Below are 21,260 nucleotides of genomic sequence, written 5' to 3'. Positions count from 1 at the left end.
TTCGATTTGCACACAGGGGCTCTGCTGAGGCTCCTTGAATGCTTGGGGCGGGGGTTGTGGTGTGTTTGCATACGGAATACTCAAGGATTGTGGGTGGACTTAGCGTAGGTTGCATCAGTGCTGTGGATGCAATGGAGGCTGTATCGTGTTTTGCATGCCGGATGGGAAGGACAAACACAATGATTCACAGAAGTGAAGGCTTCAAAACAGGTTTCCTGTGAAAATGCAGCGAGTGTTCTGAGCCTCCTTGAATGAGCAGGTTCTCTATGAATTCCATTCGCTGGCTTTGCTTTGTGACTTGGGAACCCAGGGATACTGTACTTGAGATGCTGAAGGGAGAAAAGCCTGGGAACCTTGTGGTTTGTGTTCCTTACTTGTATGCAAAGAGGTGGGAAGATACCAATGTTTTCATTCTGGAAAAAAAATTAATTTGCTTTTAAATGCAATGTAAAGGAAGCATGGAGACCGAATTCTATTGCTAAGTCCCTGTACCAAGATGCCCTAAGCCCTGTCTTAACTGGGGAGATTGTTCTAAGCCTGTGGTTGGTACTTACAGTCTAGCATTACTTTCTCCTTAAGTAGCAAATCCTTTTAAATTGGGGTCAGTATCTCGCACTTCAAAAATGTCCCATGACCATGTCTCCATTCGCGGAAAAGCCTCAATCCATGTAACTATCCTTTTTATTGCAAAATCGGGCAAACATAAGGGATTTTGCATGCTATTTTGGCTATCACACTCCCTGGATTTTCTCTTTCATGAAAAACCATTTTTGGAAAGGAAGTGACAACCACAGTTTACGCTTAAGTAATCTAAGTTGTGGCTGTGGTTGCTCCATTCTTTACTATCAGGACAGTGAACGTACTGTACACCTAGAGGCAGCTCTATACCCTGTACATAAGCCTGTGTCTACACTGGGAGTTAGGCTAATCCTAGGCTTCTCCCACTCCACCCCGTACATAGACCTTGTGTCTACATTGGGTGTTAGGCTAATCCTAGGCTTCTCCCACTCCACCCTGTACATAGACCTTGTGTCTACATTGGGTGTTAGGCTAATCCTTGGCTTCTCCCACTCTACCCTGTACATAGACCTTGTGTCTACACTGAGTGTAAAGCTAATCCTAAACTTCTCCCACTCCACCCTGTACATAGACCTTGTGTCCACACTGGGTGTTAGGCTAATCCTAGGCTTCTCCCACTCTACCCTGTACATAGACCTTGTGTCTACACTGAGTGTAAAGCTAATCCTAGGCTTCTCCCACTCCACCCCGTACATAGACCTTGTGTCTACATTGGGTGTTAGGCTAATCCTAGGCTTCTCCCACTCTACCCTGTACATAGACCTTGTGTCTACACTGAGTGTTAGGCTAATCCTAGGCTTCTCCCACTCCACCCCGTACATAGACCTTGTGTCTACACAGAGTGTAAAGCTAATCCTAAACTTCTCCCACTCCACCCTGTACATAGACCTTGTGTCTACATTGGGTGTTAGGCTAATCCTAGGCTTCTCCCACTCTACCCTGTACATAGACCTTGTGTCTACACTGAGTGTAAAGCTAATCCTAGGCTTCTCCCACTCTACCCCGTACATAGACCTTGTGTCCTCACTGAGTGTAAGGCTAATCCTAGGCTTCTCCCACTCTACCCTGTACATAGACCTTGTGTCTACACTGAGTGTAAAGCTAATCCTAGGCTTCTCCCACTCTACCCTGTACATAGACCTTGTGTCCTCACTGAGTGTAAGGCTAATCCTAGGCTTCTCCCACTCTACCCTGTACATAGACCTTGTGTCCTCACTGAGTGTAAGGCTAATCCTAGGCTTCTCCCACTAAGGTTTGGATGCTTCCATTGCATCCTCAGCACACCCCTCTTTCTTGCTCCCCGCCCTCCAAAAAATCATAATTGACAGAGTGGTTGGAGGGCAGGTGCTATGAGTTCTCCAACAAGCCTGCAAGACTTTGTGTAATAATGTCAGGCACATTCCCAGGGAGTCTATTTTTATCTGCCTCATCATTGCTTCCTCGTGATCACGTTTTCAGACTTTGCAAAAGAACTTTACGATGGCCAGTGCTGTGAGACATTTTTGAGGGCATGAGGAAGGGTCTTCCAATTTTACGTGATTCTCTCATTTTGTTCCGTGTGCGACCTGCAGATGGTCAGGTGGCCTTCCTGGAATAACCTGATCCAAACTGGCAGTGTTCTGGCCAGACTCAATGTCAGGTTACTGTTGAGATCAGAGCATTCCCACGGAGAGGGCGGTGTCATTTGGTGGAGCGCTCCTGAAGACCAGTGTCTTGCTAGATTCTTGTGAGGATCCAGGGTTGGACAGAGCATGGGTTTTGTCCAGGATGTCTGCTAGTACCTGGAATGAAAAGCGGGTCTAGGGTTCATTGAAAGAAAGAGTGGATCCCAAGGCAAATGCTTACAATGAAAGCATTGAGAGGGCGGTGGACCCTTCCTCCTATGTAGCCTTTTGGTTGGGGTGACTCTAGAGAGCAACCCTCTTTTTTATATCCCTCCCCAAATTTGGCTCCTTTCAGCACCACGGGAGGTGGTGGTAGCTGATGCTGTGTGAAACCCGTGGAGATCATTGGAGGAGGCTCTTCCTCCAGCAAGGCGTGAGTGGAATCTGCCATAACAAGTTGGGTGTTCTGGGTGCGAGCTGGAGCGTCGTTTCATGTCTTGTAGCATGACGGGAAATGAAGGTTTGACAGCTGGTTCTGTCCGCCCAGCTGCCGGCTCCACTCGTTCCTGTTACCATGCTCCATTTTAGTCAAGGAGAGTTTGCCGTGTAGTAAGTTACTTGGCTTCAGAGATCAGCCTCTTCAAAACTGTGCTACATAGTCTAGAGTAGCTTCGGTTTTGAGACCTTTTAGAAACACCCCCAGAAAATATGAAAATTAAGGAAAATAACTTTAAAAAAATCTTTGAGAAATGAGAAATCCCGGGACGGTTTTACAGGTACGCACTGACAGCTGTCCTGGATTTAGCGCGGCTCTCTAACACGTGGTAGGCACTTCGAGAGAAGTTGTAGGCCTTTATGATAAGTTTTATGAGACAGCACCGTTTCTAATTGGTAATAAGTGAATTACCAATGTGGAATGTGATTGACAGCAGTGGGCTTGACCTTTGGTCTTGATTTTTTTCCTCCTGTTCCCTTCAGGAAAAAAATTTAGTCTTATGAGGTCAGGCCAGACACACCTGAGGCTGATCAGGTCTTACAGGGGGATGGTTGGACAGAAACCTGTGAACCTTTTGGTTGTGTAGACCATGGTTTCTTCCTATGCCTCTTTTCAGCTGTCAAACCTAAAGTTTGATAATCCCAAGAGTGCCCAGCCTCCCAGCAACCAGAGAGTTCACAGGCCAGGAGAAGAGTCCATTGTTCCTCCTGTATATTCATTTCCCAACAGTGGCTTCTAGGCAGAAGTGTGGAGTGGGGGATCTTGCCTTCTGTTCAAACCAAGATGGCTGCAGAGCGTGCTCAGCCTTGTGAGAAGAAAGGAGATTGGATCCAGTGGACGTGGGGCCATTCTGCCTCAGTTTTCTTCCGCTAGGTAGAAACGGTGATGTTAGCTAGTGGGAGAGTCAAGCTCCCCAGTGAAGAAGGAAATCTGTGTGATTCTCAGGACAGCCGCAGTTGCAGCCATGACCACAGACCAGTGTGGAAGGTTTTGAGTGCACGAGGCCTTTAGAGCCCCCTCTGTTCCTGTGTGAGTGTCCTCCGAGCCATTCATTCAGATGATGCCACGGCCTCTCATTTCCTTTGCTCTCCCCTTGGGCTGTACTGAGCGTAGCTGTTGCTTCTTGTCCCGCTTATAATGCCGCCAGAATTCTGGTGGGTTGTCTACCACTGATCAAGATTACAAGTTCATTTTTCTAGTCTTCCGGTTCTACTGAGCATGCCTATAAAGACTGCCTGTTAAAGAGAATGCTAAGTGGTGGTTAGGTTTAGGTCAGTTCTCAAGTCTTGAAGTCAAACCTTTAAGGGAGAAAGCTGGTTGTTTTTAAAACTATGGACCTATGTGATTTGGAAAGAGAGATAAAATGAAAATCCTAAACTGACATCCTAAAAACAAAAAACAAAACAACAACAACAACAACAAAAAACCCACAAAAAAGTCAACTAGTTTTGTCTGATGATGATTTGATTAGTGGGGAGACATGGCTGGCACACCACTTGATCAGGTTATTGGTTTTCATTTTACCGAAACTGGTTCCCAGGTTTTACTATGATCCAGTTCCTCATGTGCTCCTATTTTAAGAGTCTTGAAAGTGGAAACTGAACGCTCGGGTTCTGATCATGACCTGTTCACGTCAGCTGTGTCCTCCTACAGTCAGATGACCTCCCTCCATTCATAAAGAGTCCTCTGGCTCCATGCCTTCATTATAGAGGTTTCAGAAGGAGCAAGCTTGGGACTTCCAAACTTCGCACATGATCGTTAGGAGAGCCCTTGGTCCTCCTCTACATCCCGGAGTCCCACGCTTCTCTAGGAGGGAGGGGTGCCCATGTTAGATGCTTCCTGCCATCCTTAGGCCTATGTTAAGTGTGTGCTTCCTGGCATTTTATAGGTGACAAGTTTTAATAAACGGTGTCCCGTTTCTTACCTTTTCTTCTTCTGTTCTCCCAACTGTCTTACTTGTAGCTCTCTGCACTGACTGCTGTCATCAGACGAGTTAGAAGTGATGTCGTTTACACTCCTGGGAAAATTTTCATTTGAAAAAGGAAAAGAGTATGCTGTGTAAAAACCTTAGAATGTTGATAACTTCTGGACATTTGAGGCCTTACATTCCTTGTAAATTCCCGGAGATTTGGAATAGATTGGACAAGGGTGTGTTCTTTGGTACAGGATCGTTTATGCTGAAAGCATGGCTTGAGTGAAAACTCTGGTTAGGTCCTGGTTTCTGGGATAGCACACAGACTTTGGAGTTTAGTGCAGCCTTCATTACTGAGTCATGAACCTGTGTGATGTCTTGACTATAAAGGTTTCTCGGGGTAGCGCGAGCAGAGACTAGTCAAGTCTAAATTTAATCTGGCCACAGTCACACAAGAATGAAATGACACGAGTGGTTTTTAAAGGAGCTAATAAACTTTTCCTTAAGTAGTAAATCCCCGGACTATTTTTATGTGGTGTTGGAATGTGTAACCAGCTGGCCACAAAATCCTATTGCTTTCTACCACTTAAATATTTTTAAATTTGCATCTTTGTTCTTTATCCCAGCTACTTAGATCTTCTGCTTGTCTTTATTATCTCCCAAAGGGACCAGTTTTCCGGGCCAATCCATTCTTCTTGGGACCCCAGAAGGCTTTTGGTTTTGGTATTTTTTTCCCCCCTGACCCAAAGCAAAACTGGAGAAGTTGCTTCTCTTTCTAATGCATCTCGTGTCTGTGGATCGAGTCCTGTGTGGACTGTGGGCTCTAGGAAGTCTCCACGGTGGGACTTACCCCGCTGTTTCCACATCTTGCTAATCTTCTTATTACCCTATGCTCCGGATCCCATGTCTGGGAGCTCTGTATGCTCGTTTGCTCCTCAAGCCGCTGTGTCTGCTTCAGACTTTCTATGACACCGTTTGGGTCTCCCACCTCTTCAGGTCTGATCGAAGTCCGTCTCCCCTTCCAGAGCCAGCACTACTTGCCCACCCCCTGTATTTGAGATTAGGTTTATAGCTCAGACTGGCTTGAACTTTCAACCTCCTGCCTCTGTCTCTGGCGTCGCTGAGACTGCAAGTGCACCCCAGTGTGCCCCTTCTTTCTCTCTTCCCCCAGATCCTTTCTGTGCCAGTTACTTTACGCCTGGGTCATAGCAGCTTTGCATTGTGCTTGCAGCTCCCCTAGTCTCTTCCTTTTCTGGACAGCCAGCTGTTTGCCGATAACACCTGTTTCACTTACGTCTTCGTCATGCCCACTTCCTCGAGCTTGGCACGTGCCAGGACTCGGTTGTCTTTTAGATGAATGACGAAGACATGACTGTTTTAAGAAGAGGATGAAAGGGAGGATGTCTGGAAGTGGGGATGTGAGTCGTCTCTTTATCACTAGGGGAGTTACTATAACTTAGGATTCTACAGACCATGTATTATTGTATCAAATATCTATTTATTTATGTTATGCAATCTTAGATCCTACCATCAAGCCACCCCCTGCTATGACTGGTGGGGGGAACAACCCAGCTGTTTGTGAACGAGCCTTTGGGAATCGGGAAGCTGGAGTATACAATCAGGAGCCAAGGAGAGCAGTTAAGTCTGGATTGGTGTAGGGTGAACAGGGCTCAGAGATGGGCAGGATACCACTTAGCACCTGGAGGTCATTAGGAGTAGCTACGACTTAAATGGAGAAAGAGAAGGACTGGGGGAGGCTGGGGAAACAGTATGAGCTAGACACAGAGCTGTGGGGAGTTTATCACGCTGTAACCTTGGGATGTAGGCAGCCGTATAACCAGGCAAGAAAGGAACCTGAAATTTGGGTGAATCTTGAGTTTATGAGGCAAGTAATAGATTTGTGACTTTAGGAGGGAACTGAGGTGCCGTGCGTGGCTTGTCGGGTAGAAGGATGGCCATGAGTGCTACTGCTTCGAAGATCTGCAGGAGGGGATCCACGTGGTGATCCCACAGTAGATGATAAAGGGCCACCCTAGAGCTACATCTCACTACGTCAGACACCACACTTTGTCCTTTTTGTCTTTACTCTCCACGACTTGTCCTAGACTGTTTTCTCTGGGGCTAGGAAGTTTATTCGGCACACAGCTCTAGTGACTGTAACAAAATGCAGATGTCCTTGTGGGGTCTCGCTCCCCCTCGTTTTTCAATGCCCCAGTAGAATTGATCCCGCGCAGAAGGGAGTGAGCACCTGGGCTAGACGCACTGTACAGCACCTCACCTGTAAGAGATCTGGTCGGGTCATATCAGACATAGCTTCTTCCCTCTAGAGAGGCGTTAGACCTGTCCCCAGGACAGCACCGTCGTGTCTAGCCACCTCTTTAAAGGTCCACCACAGTCACTGCTGCTACAGTAGGGACACAACGGGGACACAACGGGGACCAGGCTTCCAGCATCGTCGGTTAGCTTCACCTGCACTTTCCAGATTTTCTTCCAACCTGATTCACCTTTTAGTTACGTGAGTTAGAAAGAAAACCCCTTTTCTGTGAAATTGCAGGTTTCGCTTGATAATTATATTTTTCGAATCCTCATTAAAACGAGCCTATAGCTCTTCTTTATCAAAACATTTAACCAGCTAACCAGCTGAAAAGAACTCGTTGGCTTGACGGGAACTGTGTACCTGTACTTGAACTGGAACTTGTACAGGCCAAGGAGGGAGGATCGGGAGGACAGCTCTAGGGAGTACGCGGCAGACAGAAGGATGGATTACCCTTTGGAACTAGTAGGCTTTAAGAAGTAAGAGAAAACAAAAGTCACCCTTGTACCTTGCTGGTGGAGATGTTAGCTAGTGTAGGCACTGTGGAAAGAAGGGTGGAGAGTCCTCAAAAGTCAAAGTGTAGAACCGCTCCTGGGGACACACCCAGAGCATATAAAAGAGAGGCCTGCTCATCCGTGCTCCCCGTGGCACTGTTCGCAATAGCCAACTTATGGAGCCAGCCTAGCTGTCCCTCAGCACGAACGGTAAGAGGACATGCTATAGATGCTCACAGTGCAGCTTTGTTTAGCTGCAAAAGAGGAGGGGATTGTGACATTTTCAGGAAGATGAGTGGAATTGGAGGTCACCTCGATAAGTGAAAGAAGCCAGGACCAGAAAGGCACATATGTTTTTGTTCGTGTGTGGAGTCTAGATTTTTACATGCACACACCACGCAGGCATGCACGCATGCACACACATATACACGCACAGATACACCCACGCAAACAAAGAGATACACACACTGTCTTATTTGGGAAGAAAGACCAGCAAAACGGGTCACAAGAGAGGGTGATGAGCAAATATGAGTGAAGTACATGATATACTTGGTTAAAAACATCAAAAAAATTTGCTTTGTATAATAAATATACACTGATAAAAAAAACACACACATGCATCAAGATGTTGCCTCTGAAGACTATAGTGAGCGACCAGGAAGCTGCGGAAAGTGGAGGGGATGATGAGCTCCACTTTGAATGGACAGTGAGTTCCGGGAGCAGGGTGGTCCTTTAGGCACGCTTGTGAATGAGGAAGGCTGGAGGTCATCCATACAGAGAAGCAGCTGACACCAAGATAGGCCAGCTCTTTTGAACTTTACGGTCTGCTTCTCAGATGGCCTACGTTATTTTTATTCCCAGCAGATGGAGAGTCAACTGGATTTCGCTGACCGAGTTCTCCTTAGGTTTTGAGAAACCCGAAGAATCGTCATTGAGATTGCTTGCAGGTTACTCCCCTGGTCTTAAGAACGAAGAGTAGTGTAATTCTTAGGTTAGCATTATTGGTATTTACACTGAGTCTGTAGCTATTTTGTTTGGTTGGCAGTGGGAGCATGCTTTGGGTATCTTTACTCGGGTTTAGAAAGCATGAAAGTGACGCAAGTCACTGCACAAAAGATGAGAGCAGCTATGTAAATAATGTACGTTTCAAACATCTGCCATATACCTATTCAGTGGAAAAATTATGGCTTAGGTAACTAACACCGTTAAAAAAAAATCTCCATTTATCTTTCTACTTTAATCCATGATGACTCCTCCCGGCCAAGTTTTCTCTTTTTGAAGATAAAAGAGAGAGATTTGGCAGATGCCTGCAGGCATTCCGGTAGAGGACAGGCGCCTGGCCCTAGCCTTCTGATGGCCGTAGTTTCTGGGGGAGGGACTGTCTAGCAGTTAGCACCCTACCTCAGCCCTCCTGCACACTTCTGTCTGGCCTCTTCCTCCAGGACACCCAGTACAGTCTCTACTGCTTTTTGTGTGCCCACTGTTTGCTTTGAAATGATCCCATCAGTAGGGTGAAATGATGCCCGTCGTGATCATTGAGGTGCCTCTGTCGTTTTTGTCTCCCCACATCTGAGTGTCTCTCTTAGCTCTGGAGCCTGTCATTATACATTTGACAGGTTCTCCCCAAATATGCATTCAAGTTCTAGCCTCTGGTGCCGTGACTATGAACATATTTGGGAATATGGCCTGCATAATCTTGCTGAGGTGCTGATTAGCGGAGCAGAATGGACTTTGCCTCCATAGGTAAACAGAAAGAATTCCAGTTGAAGGGGTGGGGGTATCATGTGACCGAAGGGGCTGATAGGGGAGTATCCACAAGCCAAGGAAGGCCAGTGATTGCTGGCCATGGGAAGGTGGAAAGAGACTCGGGGTGTCTTCTCCCCCAGTGCCCTGGAAGGGACTAGCTTTACAGATCACTGTAATCCAACCTTAGGAATTAGAATCTTTTTCTCTTGTCCTGTGCTGGTTTGTATTGCTTGTTTCAGGTGCTCTAGGACAGGAATCTTCCCACCGCTGGATCGTCGGTGGGAGGCAGAGGCTGGCTTCTCTATGGAGATGCTCACTTGCTGCCTGATTGCTCTCTTGTCAACTCCACGTGGAGATGGGGCTAAAGGCCTATTTTTTTCCCCTTTTTTTTCAGTTGTACATGCCCTTGCCCTTCCTGACTCATTCCTGCTCTGCAGGGACGAACTGGCGGGGACCGTGAGGTGTAATCGCTGTGATGGTGGTGGGCTTGCAGTAGGGTAGCAATCCCAACGCAGTCGTAAGTTGTGTCTGTGTGGCTGTGATGATGGTCTTCTGGGTGCCAGCTGCTCTTTTGTGACTGGCTGTGACTTCTGACAAAGACCCTTCCCTTCATAGACTGTCTCTGTCTTCAGGGTTCCAAGCCTGCCATTCCCACCCTGCCTGGTCACCTGTGAGGCACCTAATGTACAATAGAGAGAGGAGGTTGCTTTTCTGAGAGGCTGTGAGCATTGTGAGTGATGGCTGAGAGGCAGGCCCTGGGAGCCTGGCTTCACAATTCCAGCCTTTCTGCCATTCCCTGAGCAAGGCAGCGGAAATGCTAGCTGTTTTCCTAGGATCTCAGTTTCCTGTCTTGAGAAATGGGGATCATAATGATACCTCCTCAGCAGGCACTGGATGAATTATGGGAATTCATTTGCATAAGCACTTAGAACTGAGTCTGATGCCTTACGGGCGTGAGACTGGAATTGTTTACTGTTCGTGGTTTTTAAAGAGCCAGTGCTGACTTGTATTATGTGTAGTTGAGAATCCCAGCCAATTAGAGCTGCAATGGTTGTCACTTTAAATGTCAAGTATTGATCTAAAAAGTGATATAGAAACCATATAACAAATACAGTTTTGGTTTTCACTTTGCAGTAAGCAATGTTGCTTTCATTTTGAAAAGCTTCCAGTCTTTTCTTACTTGTCCGATGATAGCCCCCTCTTCACGTTATTTCCTTCTTGGTGTTTTGAATTTCTTAGAGCAGTGGTCTCAACCCGTGGGTCACAACCCCTTTCACGGGGGTTGCATGTTAGATATTTACACTGTGATTCATTACAGTAGCAAAATTATAGCAACAAAAATAATCTTATGATGGGGTGGGGGAGGGTCACCACAACATGAGAAACTGTGTTAAAGGGTTGCATTAGGAAGATGGGGACAGCCATCCTAGAGGAAGCCTGATTGTCTTTGAAATGCTGGCTTGTGTTCTTACCGTACCCTCGGACATCCCTGCAAGCACCGAATGCTGGTCATCGCTCTCTTGTGTGACCCCTCCATCAAGGTTTAGAAACGTCGTGGCTGATAGTGTGTGTACGTGTGTAACTTCGAGAGTACACAGGCTTGTTCAGATTCCCGGCAGCGGCAGTGCGGACTTGGGGTTCCAATTCTCTTTGAGCCAAGGCATAGTTAGCGCCTGGAGGGATGCAAAGGCCCTGCTGAGTAATTGTGGGTATTTGTCACCTTGCTGCAGTCGCTGAGCCCAAAGGACAAACAGGGAAAATGGTGCAATTTTGATGGCCGCTGGGGTGAACAGGTGGAGCCTCTGCTTCAGGATTTAAAAAAAAATACCCAAAGTAGATCTTCTGGCAATGTTGTAAAAGAAGCTCACTTCCTTGACTCTACCAACTGTCTACAAGGAAACTTTTGTTGACTTTTGGAGCGTAGCTACACAGACCTGGGCATTCCCTGGTGTTTTACAAACAAGAGTACAGAAGGAAGATGCCAGCAGCCAGTTTGTCCACAAGGTCAGACCAAGTTCAGAATCTACTTAAGCCCGAATCTTAGCCCTCTTACTCTGGAGCCATTTAATCAGAGATCAAATATTCCATTTCTTACCGATCTTGATACATGATCTGAGGTTAGCCCATGGAGTTCCTCATTTATCTAAGTAGTCTTGTTCTCGGAACCATTATGACGTCGACATTCCTGTGACATAGAAATCTAAGAGACCTTGACTTCACTCAAAATGATCTCATCAGATGTGGATTGACTGGAGATGCTTATTTGACTTTTCAGATAAAGGGGGGAAAAGAGCCTTCTTGGAGGCGTCATCTGGGCTACGTGTATGTGTTTCCATGTGCAACAAAAATGGGTCTCCCAAAATCTCACTTTGAAACAGGAAACAATGGTAACATTTCCCAAGGCCAACTTGGAGGGAAAGCTGAGGGCAATGTCCCCTTAAACCAAATGCATTGTCTCGCCTTGGATGGGTCTTTAAGAGTAGGGATAGTTCTGGGGATAGTTGTGTAAGAAACAAAACGGGTCGTGTCTGGCACAGTTTGGCCCCATTTTTCACAGGTGAATCTCTGCTGCTTTCCCAGGAACATGGTTTGTAGCCTGACTTGGTGCTCTGAGATCACAGTTAAGCTGGAGAGGAGAAAGCACCTGCCACCAGGCTTAGCTATCAAAGCTGAAACCTCATGGGAACCCCACCCAGCTAGGGTCAGGAACCTTGGAGCTTGGAGACCTCCTTGGTTACCACCTGTGTTATTGCTGGTCATTTTCAGTATGCCACCCCATTGGGTCCTGTCTTCTTTAGGACTTCTATAGCTGTGAAGAAGCACAGCAACTCTTATAAAGGAAAACATTGAATTGGGGCGGCTTACAGTTTCAGAGGTTCAGTTCATTATCTTCACGACAGAACATGGCAGCACGCAGGCAGACATGGTGCTGGAGAAGGAGCTGAGAGTTCTATATCTTGATCTGCAGAGAACAGGAAGTGAACTGGGTCACTGGGTGTAGCTTGAGCTTAGGAGACCTCAAAACCCACTTCACAGTGACACATTTCCTCCAATAAGACCACACCTACGCCAAGAAAGCCACACCTCCTAATAGAGCCACTCCCTATGGGGGCCATTTTCATTTAAATTATCACAGGTCCTCAGTGTTCCCTTCCTTCAAACCCAGGGGGAAAGAGATAATGAAAGCCTACAGGTGGGAATAATTTGCTTTCTGTGGTCATGGCCAATGAGTTAAACTTGAAAAGCTGCCTTTGTGTGTAAGCAGACAAGGCCTGGGTTTTACCACTAATGCGTAGTTTCTGGAGAATATGGAGTTCCATGCGTCAACACCTGATTTTTTTTCTTTTTGTGTGTGTATGTGTGGTTACTTAGTCATGGGGAGAATGACACAGAACCTGCACTTTGGATGCTTTGTTTTTTTTTTTTCCATTGTGTGATCAAATACTCAACAAGAAGCAACTCAAGGCAAGAAGTATTATGTTGGCTCACAGTTGGAGGGGTGCGGTCCTTCATGGTGGTGGTGGGCAAGGCTTGGCAGGAGCATGAAGCAGCTGGTCACATTTGCCTCAGTAACCAGAAGACAGAGAAAGACAGGAAGTGAGAGGCCAGCTGTGTAACTCCAAGGCTGTTTGCGGTGACCTATCCCCTCCAGCGAGAACTCACCAAGCAAGGCCTCAGCTGGGGAGCAAATATTGAACCTGTGGGGGACAGTTCTATCCTAACCGTGACTGATGGGACTAAGTAGTATAGAACATTCTGTCTTATGGGCAAAGCATTGGGGCTGCTGTGATCAAACATAGCCACATAGACAGAGACTCCTGGGAAGCCTTGGTCCTTTGGCTACAATTGATGCTGTAGGCTTATCAGAGATGTGGCTAATGGCTGTGCAGTGTCTTGGAGGCAGGTCACTGGGAGACAGGTTCTTGGAAGGTGTAGCTAAGCTTGGCAGTTCCAGGGGTCCGAAGGTCACCTCTGTCTTCTGGCTGTCTGACTACATCCTTATAGAACGCAAAGCCCCTGATGTTTAAGTGTCCATACAGACACCTTACATTTTACTCACATTGCTCCCAAGGGAGGCATCTGTTTTTTTTTTTCTTTTTGGTGCCCTATCTACAGAGTACCAGACACTGCATTGCCATCACCTCACTGCATAGCCACCACTAAAGAATATGTTACATAGCACCAGTGACAGATTTTTGCACACACGCGCACAGTGTTCTGACCGACTCTCATGCATGGTCACAACACATCTTTAATTACGAATGCCCAACTAAGGCTTTTCATCTAAACCATGGTAAAATTAACTTTAAATATGTGTGTGTGTGTGTGTGTGTTCGGCATATGTGTATATCATTCGTCATCATATTTTTATAAAAGATTTATTTACATCTATGTGTATATTTGTTTTTTGTTTTAAATATTTATTTATTTATTATGTGTACAGCATTCCTTCCATGTGTGCCCACAAACCAGAAGGGGGCGCCAGGTCTCATATTGGATGGCTGTGAGCCACCCTATGGTTGCTGGGAATTGAACTCAGGACCTCTGGAAGAGCAGTCAGTGCTGTTAACCGCTGAGCCATCTCTCCAGTCCCTGTGTATATTTGTGTGTGTGTGTGCATCCATAAATGTGTGGGTTGCACATGTGCACACATACATTCAGTTGCTCTTCTGGAGGTCAGAAGAGGGAGTCAGATGCCTCAGGCCTGGAGTTACAGGAGGTTGTGAGCTAGACATGGGTGTTGGGAACTGAATTTCAGTCTCGAGTGCTCCTCACTGCTCAGTTAGCTCCCCAGCCCTACCACCATTCTTTTTCATGTGTTTGCTTTTGTTACACAGGGTCTCTCTGTGTAAGCCCTGGCTGTCCTGGAGTTTACTCTGTGTACAAGGCTGTCTTTGAACTCAGAGAGTGCTGGAATTAAAGACCTGAGCCAGCCACCACTGCCTGGCTCTGTATTTTTTGAGACAAGGTCTTTTATTGAATCTGGAGCTGACCTTTTGGGTAAATCCCCAGGATACCTCTGTCTCCACCCTGTCCCAGAAATGGAGTTATAGGTGTGGGCTATCTTATATGGCCCTGGGAACTTGAACCTACATCTTGCTCTGCATACACTACCCGCAGAACCATCTCCCCAGCCGAGAATCAAGTTTCTGCTTTAGATTAAGTGGTCACTATTTCCCTTTCATTCTCTGAGTGTTTTACCTTATACTTCCTCTAAAGTAGGGGAAAGAGGAGGTGGCTTCTCCTGGAGAAGCCTATGTTGAACCGAGGGGAGCAGTTTCAGAGATTATTCTCTGTCCATCTTAATGAGGTTTTTCTTAAATATTTATGGATGCCATTTGAGACTGACCCCTCTTTAGCCTGCTAAAGTTCTGTGGATCATCTTGTCTACTCTTGGGAGTAATCGAGCCCCTGGGAGCTGTCGGGGGTAGGATGGGGAGCTGTTTCTTGCCCTTCCTTTCCTTATCACCGGGAGTGGGTTTCTTCACACCCTGGTGAGCTCCTCTGGTGCCTTAATTGGTTCGATGTTATCAAGCTGTCACTCACAGGGGATGTCCCTGATCCTTAGGGGAGATCAGCCTTGACTTCGCTCAAGTCCTAGGTCGTAACTCGTAAAAGGTGCCTGGCAACCACCTGTGCAACTCTGAGTGAGAAGAGTCGCATGTAACTTCATAGTCTGGTGTAAGATCATCATTTCGTTCACTCGCACAGCATTTTCTTTATTAGGTACATCATGTATATGATGCCAGACAGATGTATACATATATGTAGTGTGTGTATGTGTGGTGTGCATGCATATATGTGTGAGTACGGTGTGTCGGTGTGTCATGTGTGCTTGTGTGTGCTTGTGCCTGTGTGCATGCAGAGGCTACAGGAAAAAGTAGGTCAGTGGTTTTCAACCTGTGGGTGGCCACCCCTTTGGTGTCAAAGGATCCCTTCATAGGGGTCACCTAAGACCACCCTGCAGATCAGACGTTTACATTAGGATTCGTAGCAAAATTACAGTGATGAGATAGCAATGAAAATAATTTTGTGGTTGGGGGGTCACCACAGCATGAGGAACTGTGTTAAAGGTCACAGCACAGGAAGGTTGAGGACCACTGAGGTTGGGTGTGCTGTCCTAATACTCCTCACCTCACTCCCTCCAGACAGGGTCTCTCTTGAACTCGGAGCTGAACTGGTGGCCATCAGACCCCCACAATCCCCTGTCTTCTCTCCGCCCCTCTTAGGCATGGCATACCCCGATTTCTCTGCGGGTGCTGGGGTTCCAAACTCAGGTAGATCCTTAAGTGTACATGCTCTTAGCCCTTAACTATCTTCTTGGCCCAGCAGAGAATTTTCTTCTGTTCTCTTAATTTCTCTTGTACTCTTCTGGAGTCTTTTGGTTGTGAAAATGACCGAGGAAAAGGGTTAAGCGTAGCCTTAACTTCTGCCATGTGTTTTTGGAAGCATTTTGGACTAAACACACTCTGAAGATAACCACAGGCCAAATCACTAGGGAGTTGACAGGACCCGATGCTGTAATTCAAGATGACGTTATCAGGCAAAGAAGGCCTTGTGTAGGCCTGTAGGTGTGAGATAAGATTAAATCCAACATAATCAAGAAGTTAATAAAATAGGAATCTGGGTGAATCTGATGATAAAGATATAGGTGGTTAAAACTGGGGTAAACGAATGATGTCTTTGCCAATCAGTTAACTGGTTTAGAATATATATTAAATGTGTATTATAAAATCTTCCCCTGGGGTGGGGGTGGGCTGTCCCTGTGACTCCTTGTAGGGCAGTGACTCCATCTGAGAAACCCTTTACAGTTCCCAGTCCCCTGTGGTTTCTCAGTGTCTGGAGAATGAGTTCCACTACTCAGGGTAGCGTATGGTATGGGAGCAGGATGGAGATATCGTCTTTATTTAGTTCGTTCTTCTACTGGTAAAAATGTTCTGCAAGATCTAGAGCCCATAAGATCCTCCAAATACACAACACTGAAAGTCAGCAAAAATCTGGGAAGCTCCCAGTTCTCAACGTACCTAAGAAAAGTCAAGGTTTTAATCACACGTTTTCTCAAAATTTCCCAAATGTAAAGTAAAAGTAGTTGAAATTATTTCTGCTCTAACACTTCAATCCTTTATAAACAAAAGCGTTGGAGAAATAAAATCCAAAGCTGACAGCTCTTAACTAAAAAAACAATGTTATATATATATATATATATATATATATATATATATATTTTTTTTTTTTTTTTTTTCCTGAATTTTTAAACTTTAGGATCGAGGCACCAGTGTGTAAAAGGTCAGGTTCTCCTGTGTTCCATTTCTCAGGATTAGAATTTTAAAATGATTTTCATGGTTTTCCTTTGAACTTTGTGTTATCATTTTATGTCTAATGATTTGCTGGGGCAACTCTGAGTGTTAAATTGCAACTTAAGGACAAGTGGGGGTTGGGGCTCTACAAGGCTCCAGCCTCAGCCAGGGTGGGGTCAAGAGGGGGGCTGTAAATAATACGCAGGACACCCAGTGTATGTCAGGCGTTATGTAGCCCCCCACCCCAAGGGAAGATTTTATAATACACGTTTAATATATATTCTAAGCCAATTAACTGACTGGCAAAGACATCATTCATTTACCCCAGTTTTAACCACCTATATCTTTACCATCAGATTCACCCAGATTCCTATTTTATTAACTTCTTGATTACGCTGGATTTAATCTTATCTCACACCCACAGGCCTACACAAGGACTAATAAAAAATAAGACTTTCTGTTTTTAAATAAAAATGTTTTTATGTATAATCTGAAATTTTCATGCATTTTACCATGTAATTTGGTCATGTCCACTTACCGCCTCCCACCACAGCCCACCCCCCACTCCCAGCAGGAAGATTTTTACCAGGTCCCCATGCCATGCCCCTTTGAGAAAATAGTTTGTCCCTAAAGTGAAAATGCATTTAATTCGGAAAACCCGTTTCTAAGTACGCTTTTAAGAATCAGTTCCTATTTTCTTCCTCCTGGTCCCTAGCAACTGCCATTCTGTCTTTGTTAATCTGAGTAACTGGATACCACATAGAAGCCCTTCTATGTGGAATCATGGAGGATTTGTTTGTGACTGGCTTAATTTCACTTCACACCGGGTCCTGTTAAGTTCAACCATGCTGCACCTCCTCAGATGCCTTTTCTTTTTCAGGATAAATGATATTCTACTGTGTGTATACATCACATTCATCTTCCCACGAATGTTTGATTCAGACGCTTTATTAAGGAAGTTTTATGTTGAGATCACGCTTCTAATTCCTTTGAGTAACTTTTGGAATTGTTGGCTCTTACAAAGCTTCTGTCTCTCGTTTTTATTTTATTAATCAATTAATTTTATTTCTTTTGGTGAGGTGTCACCAAACTCTTCACAGCCATAGCCGCGTTTTACGTCCCAGCCAACAATGTACAATCCACCATTCTAGAGTTCAACACCACTTCAGCTTTTCTAGATGTTTTAGGTAAGGCTGCCGGTGAGCGCCAAGTAGTTTTAGTCACCTATCTTAAGACTATGTATTTGAACTGGGGCTCAGGGTAAGGGTAAGCTCTTGTCCTGCAAGTAAGAGAACCTGAGTTTAGATCCCCAGAACCCACATAAGGAACAAACATCTGGAATAACTCACTGCGGTCCCCAGAAGCTCGTCTGGTGTGCTTCATGGCGAACAACAAGACACACCCTTTCAAACAAGTTGGAAGGTGAGGACTGACATCCAAGGTTGTCCTCTGAGCTCCTCACACATGCTGCGACATTCAGGCACCCACCCTACACACACACACACACACACACACACACACACACACACACACACACTTCTAACCAGTGTGTTTCACAGTGCTGTTTCTTTATATGAAGGCTCTAGTTGCCCAGTAACGACCACAAGGAAAGGCGGAACTAAGAGACAGGACCTCCTTGTTTTCTTGTTCCATTATTATTCTCTAAATTGCGTTTAAATGGAAGGTGTGTTTAAATATGGACATAACTTCTAATTATTCAACTTTGATCCCCATCTGCAGCGTGTGCTGTAACATGTAAGGGCATGAAGCCCTTCAGTCCTTGCCTTCAAGTTGCTTCAAGTTATGAGCATAGAATATACTGGAGGTGACCTGCAGAAACCAAAATGCTGCTCTCTGTACAGTTCCCAAGCTCCACAGGAGTGGGGGTTATGAGGGAGTGGGATGGGGACATGTTGTAGTAGGAGCAGTGGGCTGCTTCCCGCCACCCGGCTAGCTTTATACCCGAAATAATTACACGAAAACTGTATTCTTTTAAACACTGCTTGGCCCATTAGTTCCAGCCTCTTATTGCTTAGCTCTTACATATTGATCTAACCCATTTTTAATAATCTGTGTAGTCCACGAGGTGGCTTACCAGGGAAGATCTTAACCTGCGTCTGTGTTGGGTGGGAGAATCATGGCGACTCTCTGATTCAGCTTCTTTCTCCCAGCATTCTGTTCTGTTTTCTCTGCCTACCTAAGGGTTGGCCTATCAAATGGGCCTAGGCAGTTTCTTTATTAATAAGCAATCACTCCCACATCATTTCCCCTTTTTCTGTTTAAACAAAAAAGAAGGGCTTTAACTTTAACATAGTAAAATTACATATAACAAAACAGTTATTAAGTAAGAATTACAGTTACAATATTTATATCTATTTTATCTTTTATCATAACTAAGGAAAACTCTAACTATCTATCCATTCTTTAACTCCATCAAAGACTCCAAAAGGATATAATATTACCTAAGCAAACAAGAAATCCAAAACTCTAGAAATGACAGAGACATCTCACTGCCTGGACAGTCACCCAAAGTTCCTCTGTACCGTCGGGGCATCCATCTTCGGCCTACAGGCCCATAGTATCCAACAGACACCTCCACGAAGCAGGAAATTCCAAAGACAGTTCAGTCACTTTCTTCTGTATCCTGCAGAATGTCTCGCAGACTCTTTCATGAATCAGGATCCCCGAAAGACCATCTCACCTTTAGGCAAGTTCATCAGTCCTCTTTCTGAGGGTTCTTTGTGTCCAGTTTATGCATCAGTCCAGGCAAGAGCAGTTTCTTGCCCAAATGGCTATCAAACTTCATAAGGAGCCTCTTCGATGCCCATCTTCCTCTTGAAGTAGATTGGTGCTGCCAGGAGCAGACGTGTCTCATTGTCAAGAAAAGTTCTAAGTTATTAAAATATTTAAAATGCCATATTCTGTAGTCTTTGAAAGATATGAAGAATGTCTATCTAACTGAAATGTATCTCTATATATCTAGAAAATCTAATTAACATGACTACAAGCTTTACTATTATCGATGATTATCCATTAGCAACCTATATTTCCTATTATACATTACATTTTAAATGAACTACACAATCACAATACCTTAATCAATATCAGAAATACATATACATATAACAAAATTGACCTTAAAATCCACACCAATGCAAATTATTCATATCTATATCATATCCCCCTTTAAATGTAAAAGAACATATATAAACCATATTTGGGAACATGGGCGCAGTTTTTTTCTTCACTCCCACATCAGGGACAGGGACGGGGATGGACACGACTCAGGATGTGTGGTGTGACATCCTCAGGCTCCACTTGGCAGCACCGCATTGTCACTGTCCCTGCCTTCTAGCCGCACGCAGCAGGAAATAACTGTGGCAGGGACATTCTGTGTAGACTGCAGTTCCTAGACGCCATCTGGGGACTGGCGTCGGAGTCGTTCCTCCTGCAGCCTCATCCAGGGAGCTCGTTAAGCAGCTACACATCTTGGCCTCATTCTCAAAGTATTTGTAGGCTTGGGACGGGGCCCAGAACTTTATGTTTTTAAACACTCTCTAGGTAATTTTGGGTCGGGAGCCACTGATTTGCCATTGTCTCAGACTGTGGGCTACCCTGTCTTCATTTATTTACTTGTCTCTGCGTCCAGTAAGCCGGTATCAATGCCTGTGGGGGAGGCCTTGACGAGTGCGTTCCTCTAGAGCGTTTAGAACTGTACTTAGGTTCCGGAAGCCCAGATCTCCCTGGAGAGTTGGGGGGGGGGTGTCATGGAACAGGGGCACTCAGCGGAGCTAGAAGGGACAAGGAAGGACCCCAGGAAGGGTGCAGAAAGCCCCGAGCCAGCAGGAAAAGTTCATTGAAGTCATCCCTGCAAGGGAAGGGCTGTGGAGATTGGGGGTGGGGAAGGCTAGAGACAGGAGGGGTCACAATGAGCACTTCTGTCCCTTTGGAAGCTAGCTAGGTGTGGTGAGAGACGAAGACACAAGAAGGGAGGAGCCAGCATCCAAAAAGACCTTATATTTTAAGCCGAGAGCTGTAGTTTTGTTCTGAGTATAATAATACGTAACCCAAGAAATTTAAGTAGGGGTGTGGTGTGCGGGGATTTTCGTTACAGAAAGGTAACTCTGACTCAGGTGGATCTTGGTTAAATAGCCAAGAGGAGGAAATGGTAGGCAGAGAACGGGTACTGTATGAGAGGAACACGCCCAGAGTGTCTGAAGCAGCTACGGGCTATCCTCTGGGCGAGGTGGACCAGGAGAAGGGGAGGGGTCAAAACCACCAGGAAGACAGAGGTCGGCTGAGGGCATGGCCTGAATTTGTGGTGGCCTCCAACCTGTATGAGTTAGGGATTTTAATAAATAGTCTTCTATGATCTGAGAGCAGAAGTACCAACAGCAGACCTGTGGTGTAGCCGAATCTAGACCAGTGTGGAAGCCATTGGGACATTACCTTTGGAGGTTTGTTCTTGGTAGAGAAACATCGGCCAAGGTGCAGTGTGGGAGGAGCTGACCCATTGGCTCCGCCTCATCTTCTGGATAGTTCTGAGCATGTTATTCTGAATATCCAGAAAGAGGGGTCTTGGAGCTACAGAAGGCGAAAATTCTCAAACCGAATCACCAAATTCAGTTCTAAAGTTGGCTGAAGCATAATTGGAAGCAGATACTGCCATTGTTAAGGGTTATTTCCTTAGGACAGTCAGGAATCCTTGCTAGCCGTAGTCAAGAAAAATTGATCATTGAATTAAACCTTTGTCAGGCGTGACTTGCTGTATATAAGATGTTCTACTGACAATGTAATACATCTAACTTGGACCAAAC

The 21,260-nt window shown here is 45.5% G+C and overlaps 1 protein-coding gene across 4 annotated transcripts in view; it reads left to right on the top strand.

Annotated features, from left to right (window-relative positions):
- Nucleotides 1–21,260, top strand: part of Stox2 (storkhead box 2) — a 230,896-nt gene that overhangs the window by 123,995 nt on the left and 85,641 nt on the right. The gene's annotated exons all lie outside the window — the stretch shown is intronic.

This window comes from Microtus pennsylvanicus, chromosome 9 (genome assembly GCF_037038515.1).
Source record: "Microtus pennsylvanicus isolate mMicPen1 chromosome 9, mMicPen1.hap1, whole genome shotgun sequence".
In the NCBI taxonomy this organism is placed as follows: domain Eukaryota; kingdom Metazoa; phylum Chordata; class Mammalia; order Rodentia; family Cricetidae; genus Microtus; species Microtus pennsylvanicus.
The sequence above is the reverse complement of the archived record's forward strand: the minus strand, read 5'-3'. Positions and strand labels throughout refer to the sequence as shown.